Source organism: Ooceraea biroi, chromosome 1 (genome assembly GCF_003672135.1).
Source record: "Ooceraea biroi isolate clonal line C1 chromosome 1, Obir_v5.4, whole genome shotgun sequence".
NCBI lineage: Eukaryota > Metazoa > Arthropoda > Insecta > Hymenoptera > Formicidae > Ooceraea > Ooceraea biroi.
Genome location: NC_039506.1, coordinates 7,511,904 through 7,519,527, shown reverse-complemented (window position 1 = coordinate 7,519,527; position 7,624 = coordinate 7,511,904).

Genomic DNA, 7,624 nt, shown 5'->3' with positions numbered 1-7,624 from the left:
ACTTCGTGAAGTTCTTTTTTATCGAATAGTTGAGGCCTCTTTTCCGCGACGCTGATTGGTTATCTCGATTCGCGTTGTGTGTTATGTTCAATTTAGATTACCATCGCGCGGCTGTCTTCGCGTGGAGGTTAACAATTTGGTAGAGTGTGATAATTGTGCATATAATAAATAATAGATATAAGATATTATTATTCGAAAACATTGTTAATATTGAAAAATAAAATAGCACGCGCATAACGCGCGCCTGTGTTGTACTGGTATATATAAATTGACGAAGAGAGAGAATCTATTAAAATTAATTACATAATTGGAAAATTATAACATCAAATACACACTTGAATATCTATATCTGAAAACAATTATGTTCTCCATAATTATAGCAACTTTAATATTGGAAGTTGAAACGGATAAAAAAGTGTGGTCAATAATTAAGAAACAATTTGTTAAACGTCCATCTCTTAAAATCTATTTCCTCTCTAATAGCTATAAGATGACCATCAATGTCAAATCTATCTCTCAAGGTTTCTAAATAAATTCCAATTTATGCGCGCTGCGTCTCTCTCCGCGCAAAAAATCCTTCGGAAATTAGGCGAAAGAATCCCGTCTTGCGAAACCGATTACGCTCCAGCATCACGTCGGGCACTACACCGAGCTGATTCGATATCGAGCATCTAGCTGCTGTAACCAGCAACCGGAGTGGTCTTCGTAAGTACGACCGGTGACTCTCGGCCGCTCACATTCCTCGTATCTCGTTATACGAGCGCAAAGACTTCGAAGGACACGGTCAAGTTCGATGCCGATGACTTGTGCTCGGTCGCCGCTGGCTTTTTCTGTCGCACGACGATCCCGCGATAGTCGGCAAGAATGGGAATATCTCCGCGGCACGTGGATTTAATTTCGCTTATCCGGCAAGGAGCGCGGACGCGATCGGAGAATCGCGAGCAGGTTCTCGCAAAAAGCGCTCGCCGGCGCAATTATAAATCTGACTCGATTTTTCATCGGGATCGACACGAAATTGGATCGATCGAACGACAGACGATCGCGCAAAATTCAGGCAAGAATCAACTGTGGATCGAAATCTTTCCATCTTTTTGACAGAATATAAAAAGTTTCAGTTCTCTCGGCCTAATTACTTATGCGAATTAAAGCGCGCTGAGGACTCCGCCAGGTCGTTCCTCAGATCGTTCTTCAGGTCGCCGGCGTGGCTCGCCGGCGCAATCGCAGCACCGTGAGAAGAAGCAGCGACCTTTCCATTGGGGCCCCGCGTTTCGCACGGACGTTGCGAAACCGCGCGCAACTGCGCTCGCGGCCGCCTTGCGCCTCATTGTAATCGGTTGCACGATCGAAATATAACAGCCGGCTGTGCGCGCTCACCTGCGAGTCGGTTCTCTTGCTACCGGCCGGATCCTCTCAATCACTGTCGCCCGACGGCGGCGCGTCTTCCGCATGCCCGGAGATCTGCGCGTGTAGGAGCTCCGACGTGAATCACGGCGGACCACGTTCCTCGATATCCCTCGGGAACAGCTTCTTGCTTGTTCCAGAACAGCGCATTTTTCGAGGGAGCACGTTGGCCGTTGTTCCTTCCGGCTGTTAATCGGCGTGACGTCCAAGAAAGCGGCGTTTCCCAAAGCGTCGCTTTGCAAGGGCCCAGAAGCGTGAAGAGGGTGGGAGGTGTAAAAAGCCGGTGGAAGAACGGAAGTTTCGAGGATCCCTTCGTTTATGACGACAAGATTCCGCGGAGTAATATCCTGTATTTTCGCAGGGCTCAAAAAGGAATCGTTGTAGTCGCGCGGAGTCGTTCAAGATCGGTTTATTGCACGAAGATGCCTTCTCTTTACTGTTCTCCTCTTGTTACTAAAATTGTAAATCACTTGGACTGTCGTAAATCACTGAGCCCACAAAGAAGCATTCGAAAGCTGGAACCGTTAGACGTCTGATTGATTTCCCTTCGTAACGGGAATTCAATAATGTTCACAAAGTTATTTATTGAATTTAGCACTGAGAGTCTTCAGGGCCCATAAGGGACTTTAACGACCGATGACTTTTTAGAGCTGAACTGCACATTGAACAATTCACACTGTATCATTCACGACGTGTATTTCAGTCGTTATTATATATTTAATATCATAATTACAATTTATAACATGATAAAACACAGGCAACAATAAATCACAACAGCTTTCGTACTCATCATTGATCAACGAAATTTTCGCGATTTACGTGCTGCGACAAGCGGGCCCACAATCGAAATTCGGCGAGCCTAAAAAAAAGAAAGTAATGCACGAAACGATAAAATACCATAAGTTGCGAATTTCCTTGACACACCGCTGGCGAAAACTCGAAAATGCCCACGAAATTCGCACGTTCGTTACATTGCGATGGCGTAAGGCTCGTGAACGGAGAGGAAACGTATCGTACAAGAGCTGGATATCGTGAGAGACTGTTGGGGCCTTCCACCTTCACTGGCAGCCGTTCTGCCTTGGAATGTGCCTTTGCCCCCTGTTCTCCCCTCTCGAGTCGCTAGTAGGGGCCCCAAGGGCCCCGACTGTTATATGGCGTCCCTCTCTCCTGCGATTGCTTGTCGGCATCAACCGGCCGATTCGATCCTGGGACCGACCGCGTGTCAGGCCACCCACTCTTGCAAGACGACTCGACAGATAGGGCAGAATGTTCTTCAGCTTGGTTGAAGCGGACTTTCAGGAGCGCATTAACTTTTTGTTGTTCGTTATCCAGCATGATAAGTGGTCCTTTTATTGTATTAGTTCTCGGTCGAAGCCTTTGTCGTGATGATTCGAATAAAATCACCTGTTTTATCACAATGGTACAATCTTTAGCTTTTTATTATCAACATTTTATTACCAATAATAAACAAGTTTATTTTATGGAACGCAAAAATGTTAATGATAATGATACTCGTATTAATCTGAATAATATGAAAAATCTGCATGAAGATTTTTTTTAATGTAAATGTAAATCATATATCATAATGTGAACAGTGTTTAAAAAATGTATAAAAGATGTCGAAAAAAACGTTGTTATTTCTTTCAATTATTTAGTCAAATGATAGAGGGATGATTTTTCAAAACAAGATGAAAGCAAGTTGCATGGTAGGTAGTAACAGGTATACATTTAATACTTTCAGCTGTTTTATAAAAATTTCTCGTCCGTTCCGTCGAACATTCCTCGAAAGCCCTCTCACCCGGTGGTAAGGTCTTCTCTTCCCTCTTTAAGGGACTTAAATAGCGGACTGTCTTACCGAGCGGTAGTAACCGATCGGATCGATGTCTTGTTTGCAGTTGATAAACTGAATAAATTTGCATAATCTTTCTGCGGAAATACAATTAATAATTATTATTAACAAATAGATTTAATAAATTTATTATACATAATACTTTTTCTATATTTTAACGTAAAGTGTACTTTTAATAAATTTCTGTCTTTCCTTGAAAGGGGAAAGATTTGCATCTAGCGGAGTCTCTTATGGAGGGTTGCTTAAGAAAAAAGTGTGACTTGAACATGTGTGATCGATAAAATAATATGATACATAGAAACACGGTGCACACAGGGATGATGTGATGTATTGCATCTACACTGGTAATAGAATGTTGCTCTCCTGACACAACAGCTCGTTTTACATAAATATTCGACGCTCGAAACAATAGGATGCCATGGGTAGTATTTACCGAAATAACATGGAAGCGTAAGCGTTATGGACTCATCCATACAAACAGCCGTTGAATGGGCGTTTCTCAACCAAACGTAGAGACAATGGAGGCATGATCATATACCGAGCATGATGCCAAGCTCACTTCCATAAGCTTTTTGTATATAGGCATTTTTATTACGCATACATGCCGCTATGTTACATTATATTATATACTTACATCAACCACGTGAATTGCTCATTGAATCAACGAGTAATCTAGAAATAATTTTCTTTATTAGTAAGTTGAAAGATATGTAGCAATCAGTTAAACGAGATAATTAATTCGAATTTTTTCTCAAAATTAGACTAAATTTAAACATTTTTTCCTCGGAATAATAATTTATTAATTCATATTCTAATATTTAAAAATATTACTTAATGTAAGGGAATAGGTATGTATGTGTGAAAAGCATGCGTTATAAGATTACAGGACATTCTTTTAATGGAGCGCACTCGTGTTTTCATTGCACCTGGGAAAAAGAAAAAACTTCGCGAATACAATGGTCCACGCAATTAAGGGTCAGAAGTTTCTAGCTTCTTTAATTACGTGAATACTTTAAATGATGCTATTATCATTCCAGGAGTGCTGCTGACAAAACGATTCGCTGTATGTGATATGATCTCATGTTTTCCCCGCTTATTTTTTTTATTTAATTAATGAAAACTCCAGGGAAAGAGAGTAACTTTTTAATTTTATTTGTACTATCAACCATTATACATCGAATTCTGGAGAAAATAAAAACGTATCAATTATATTGGTATATTAATTTTTTAAATAATGTTATTTATTAATAAGAATTAACATTTCTCTCTCTCTCTCTCTCTCTGAAGATAAACCGGTTTGTCTTTCGATATTTCGAAGCACGCGAATCAGACGGTACATTGCTTTGGCGGCAGATGGCACCGTCATGTATGTACTTTTTCATATCATTTTACATAATAATAGAAAAGAGGATATGCTGATATAAAAAGACAAAATATAGAAATTTATAAAAAATTTGGTAAAATTTTCTAAATTAAAAATCATGATTTATGTATCATAAAAATGAATAGTAACATTCAGTACTTAAGATTTTCAATTAAATAATTGATAAAGTATGTATGCTTGCTTATATGTTAATTTCTAAAATTTTACTCTATGTATAAATACTATAATATATATTATAAATACTATATAATATATTAAATGCAAATCCCGAGCACGCTTAATGGCTCAAATTAAACAAATTGTGCGTAAGCGTCTATCAATCTCTTTCCATTTACCCTGAGATAGATCGCCTCGCCAAAAAATCCGTAGTCCCGCAACCCCTCTGACAATCAAAAGAAAATGAGTTTCGCAGACGTAAATCGCAACTCGTTGCGCAAATGTGATCGAAAAAGCTGGTTCGCGACTTTCTGGCAATTTGCGCCGTTGCGGGAGTGGTGCCACCGAAAAAAACGTACGTCCTGCCACTCGAAAATCCTGAAAGAGGAACCCTCGAGCGGTCGCGTGCGGGGATCGCCATCGGGCTCGTTGACCTCGCCGACAAACCAAGCGTAAGTTCGGCCGTTTCCTTACCATGATCCCGCCCCCGTGGCCACGGGTTCCTCCCGGGCACACGTTTCTCCTTCTCTTTTCTCCGGGGGAGAGTTATGAGCGGGTTACAGTTTTACGAGACCGGACCGAAACGAGACGATCGGCCGGTGGGTCGTGGCCTGAGGAGGGTGGTGGCGGGCGGACGGGCCACTGCCTTCGCATTCGGACCATTAGTCCGGCACAGCAATTCGTCAAATCGGGAGAAATGTAGTATCAATAACGTACCGCAGCTGCTGCCACCGAAGCATGCATTTCCCTGACGCGCAAATTGCCGGCGCCCGATGCCTTTTCGAACGGACGCGAAACGAGCGACAATCGTTTCCGATTTCGTCTCCCTTCCTCCTCGCCGCCCACCTTCCCCCGCTTGCGTTTCCCTCCGTGCTCCTCGCGTTCTCTCCCTTTGACCAATGGGCACCTGCTGCTGCTGCTGTTTTTACCCGACTACGTCGGTGCTTTCCCGAAAAAGAGTGCTTTTTTCCGCCCGTCAATCCGCCGATTCATCGTCGGCACGAACGGCACACAGTCGGGCTAATGGCGGATCATCTTCCATAAGTGGATTTAATCTTCACTTTCACGATTCCCGATGAATTCTCGGTTCCCTCCCTCGACGAGGGTAGGAACGAAAAATAGAAATTTCCGCGGCGCGGTTGCGATATATCGCTTATGTGCACGTATCGTGTGGAGATTGAAACGGAAATCGCATGGAGCGCCATTAATATTATTATCATTTTCCGTTACAGATTGAGTGCATCTTGACGATCAAATTGCAAATTACATTTCTTTGCATTAGTTCCATTCCAACAGTTACTTGTACTTATTCATATTGAAAAGATTAATGAGCAAAGATCAAAGTTTGAGAGTTGAAGATTAAGTATTCTTAAAACTTATTAATGTACATCTGAAAGGTAACGATTAAGGATTAAGTTGCAAACATCGCAGGTGTCCTGACTCAACAAGACTTTCTCCCCCCTAACTGACCCCGTGTCGGCGTTAATTTCCCGCGGTTTCCATTCTCTAAACCGTATTCAACGGAATTCCGGGGTCCGCGACGCGTGTGATGTTTGCGGATAAATCCTCGTTCCTTCTGCTCCCTGCCAGCCGATCCCCTTTCTCCGCGGCCACCTCCTGCTCACCCTCGGCCGATTCTTCTCCTTTTCCTCTCGCTTCCTCCGGCGTCCCGCGTTAAATAATAAATACGAGAGGGTTCTTCGGGAATACCCCGAGGGTGCCATTAGCGGGGTACAGGCCCGCGCCCTCGGACTTACCCTCTTGCACACTTCGAGACCCACCTCCGTTTTCCCTACTTCCCCCGCGCCTTCTTCGGCTTCTTCCACGACCCGAAACGCGAGTCTAATACACTTAGAGACGAGACGCGCGGCGCGTCTATGGAAAAAGGGCGAGGGTCCCAGCGATCGCTTTATGGAGACAGGCGCCTTTCTTTCTTTCTTCTCTCTCTCTATCTCCCCCCCTCTCCCTCTCTTTTTCTCTTCCATGTTTTTCTCCTTTTTTGAACTCACCGGACGAGCGCCGAATCAATGACTGGCTTGAAATTTATGAAAAGGATCGAAAGATCATCCCGCTCGGTTGGGGACAGTAACTGAGGAGAGTTAGTGGGAAGCGCGCTAATGTTTGGGATATTAATGGGGGTGCTTGGTGGTATCTTACGCGTTGTAAATTGCCCCGCCACACGCGGGGTATCCTCTCGTACCTGGATCGACGTAACACGAAGACTTCTGCAAACATGTACGTGCACGAGATCGGTTTCTGCGGAAGCACGAGCAAGTGACGAGAGAGCGAAACCCTCGCGCGCCGCGCGGATGTCGCGTCGAGTTAACACAGAGACGAGTAGATTAAGCTCAACGGATTCCATTTATGGGCCAGTGAACTTGTTTTGTTTACAATTTAATCGTTATATGGAGCACACACGAGGCTCCCCGTTATCCAATATGTATAATATTTTTCGGCGGTGCGCGAATATCGCTTTGAAAGCCACAATTCCGATATTCGTTATCCGCGCAGCCAGTTAAATTCCAAAATTCCGGAATCTGCTCGCGATTAAACCCAGCGGCCATCGATCTCTCGGTATCTCTATAAAGAAGCACGGTCGCGTTACTGAATAGAAAACTTCCAATCAGCGCAGGATCTCCCTTTTTGGATCTTTTTTCCCCGACTGAGATCAGCCCGCCGAGGAAATTTGATGCAAAGAAACATTGTGAAACGGCTCGCCCACCGAGGAAACCTGTACGAGACTTCCGGTAGATCTAATAGAGCTCACTTGGAAACGTCCACCGTTCGCTCTAGCCGGCGAAACGGTTAATCGAGGTCGTTGCGGATATCAGAGG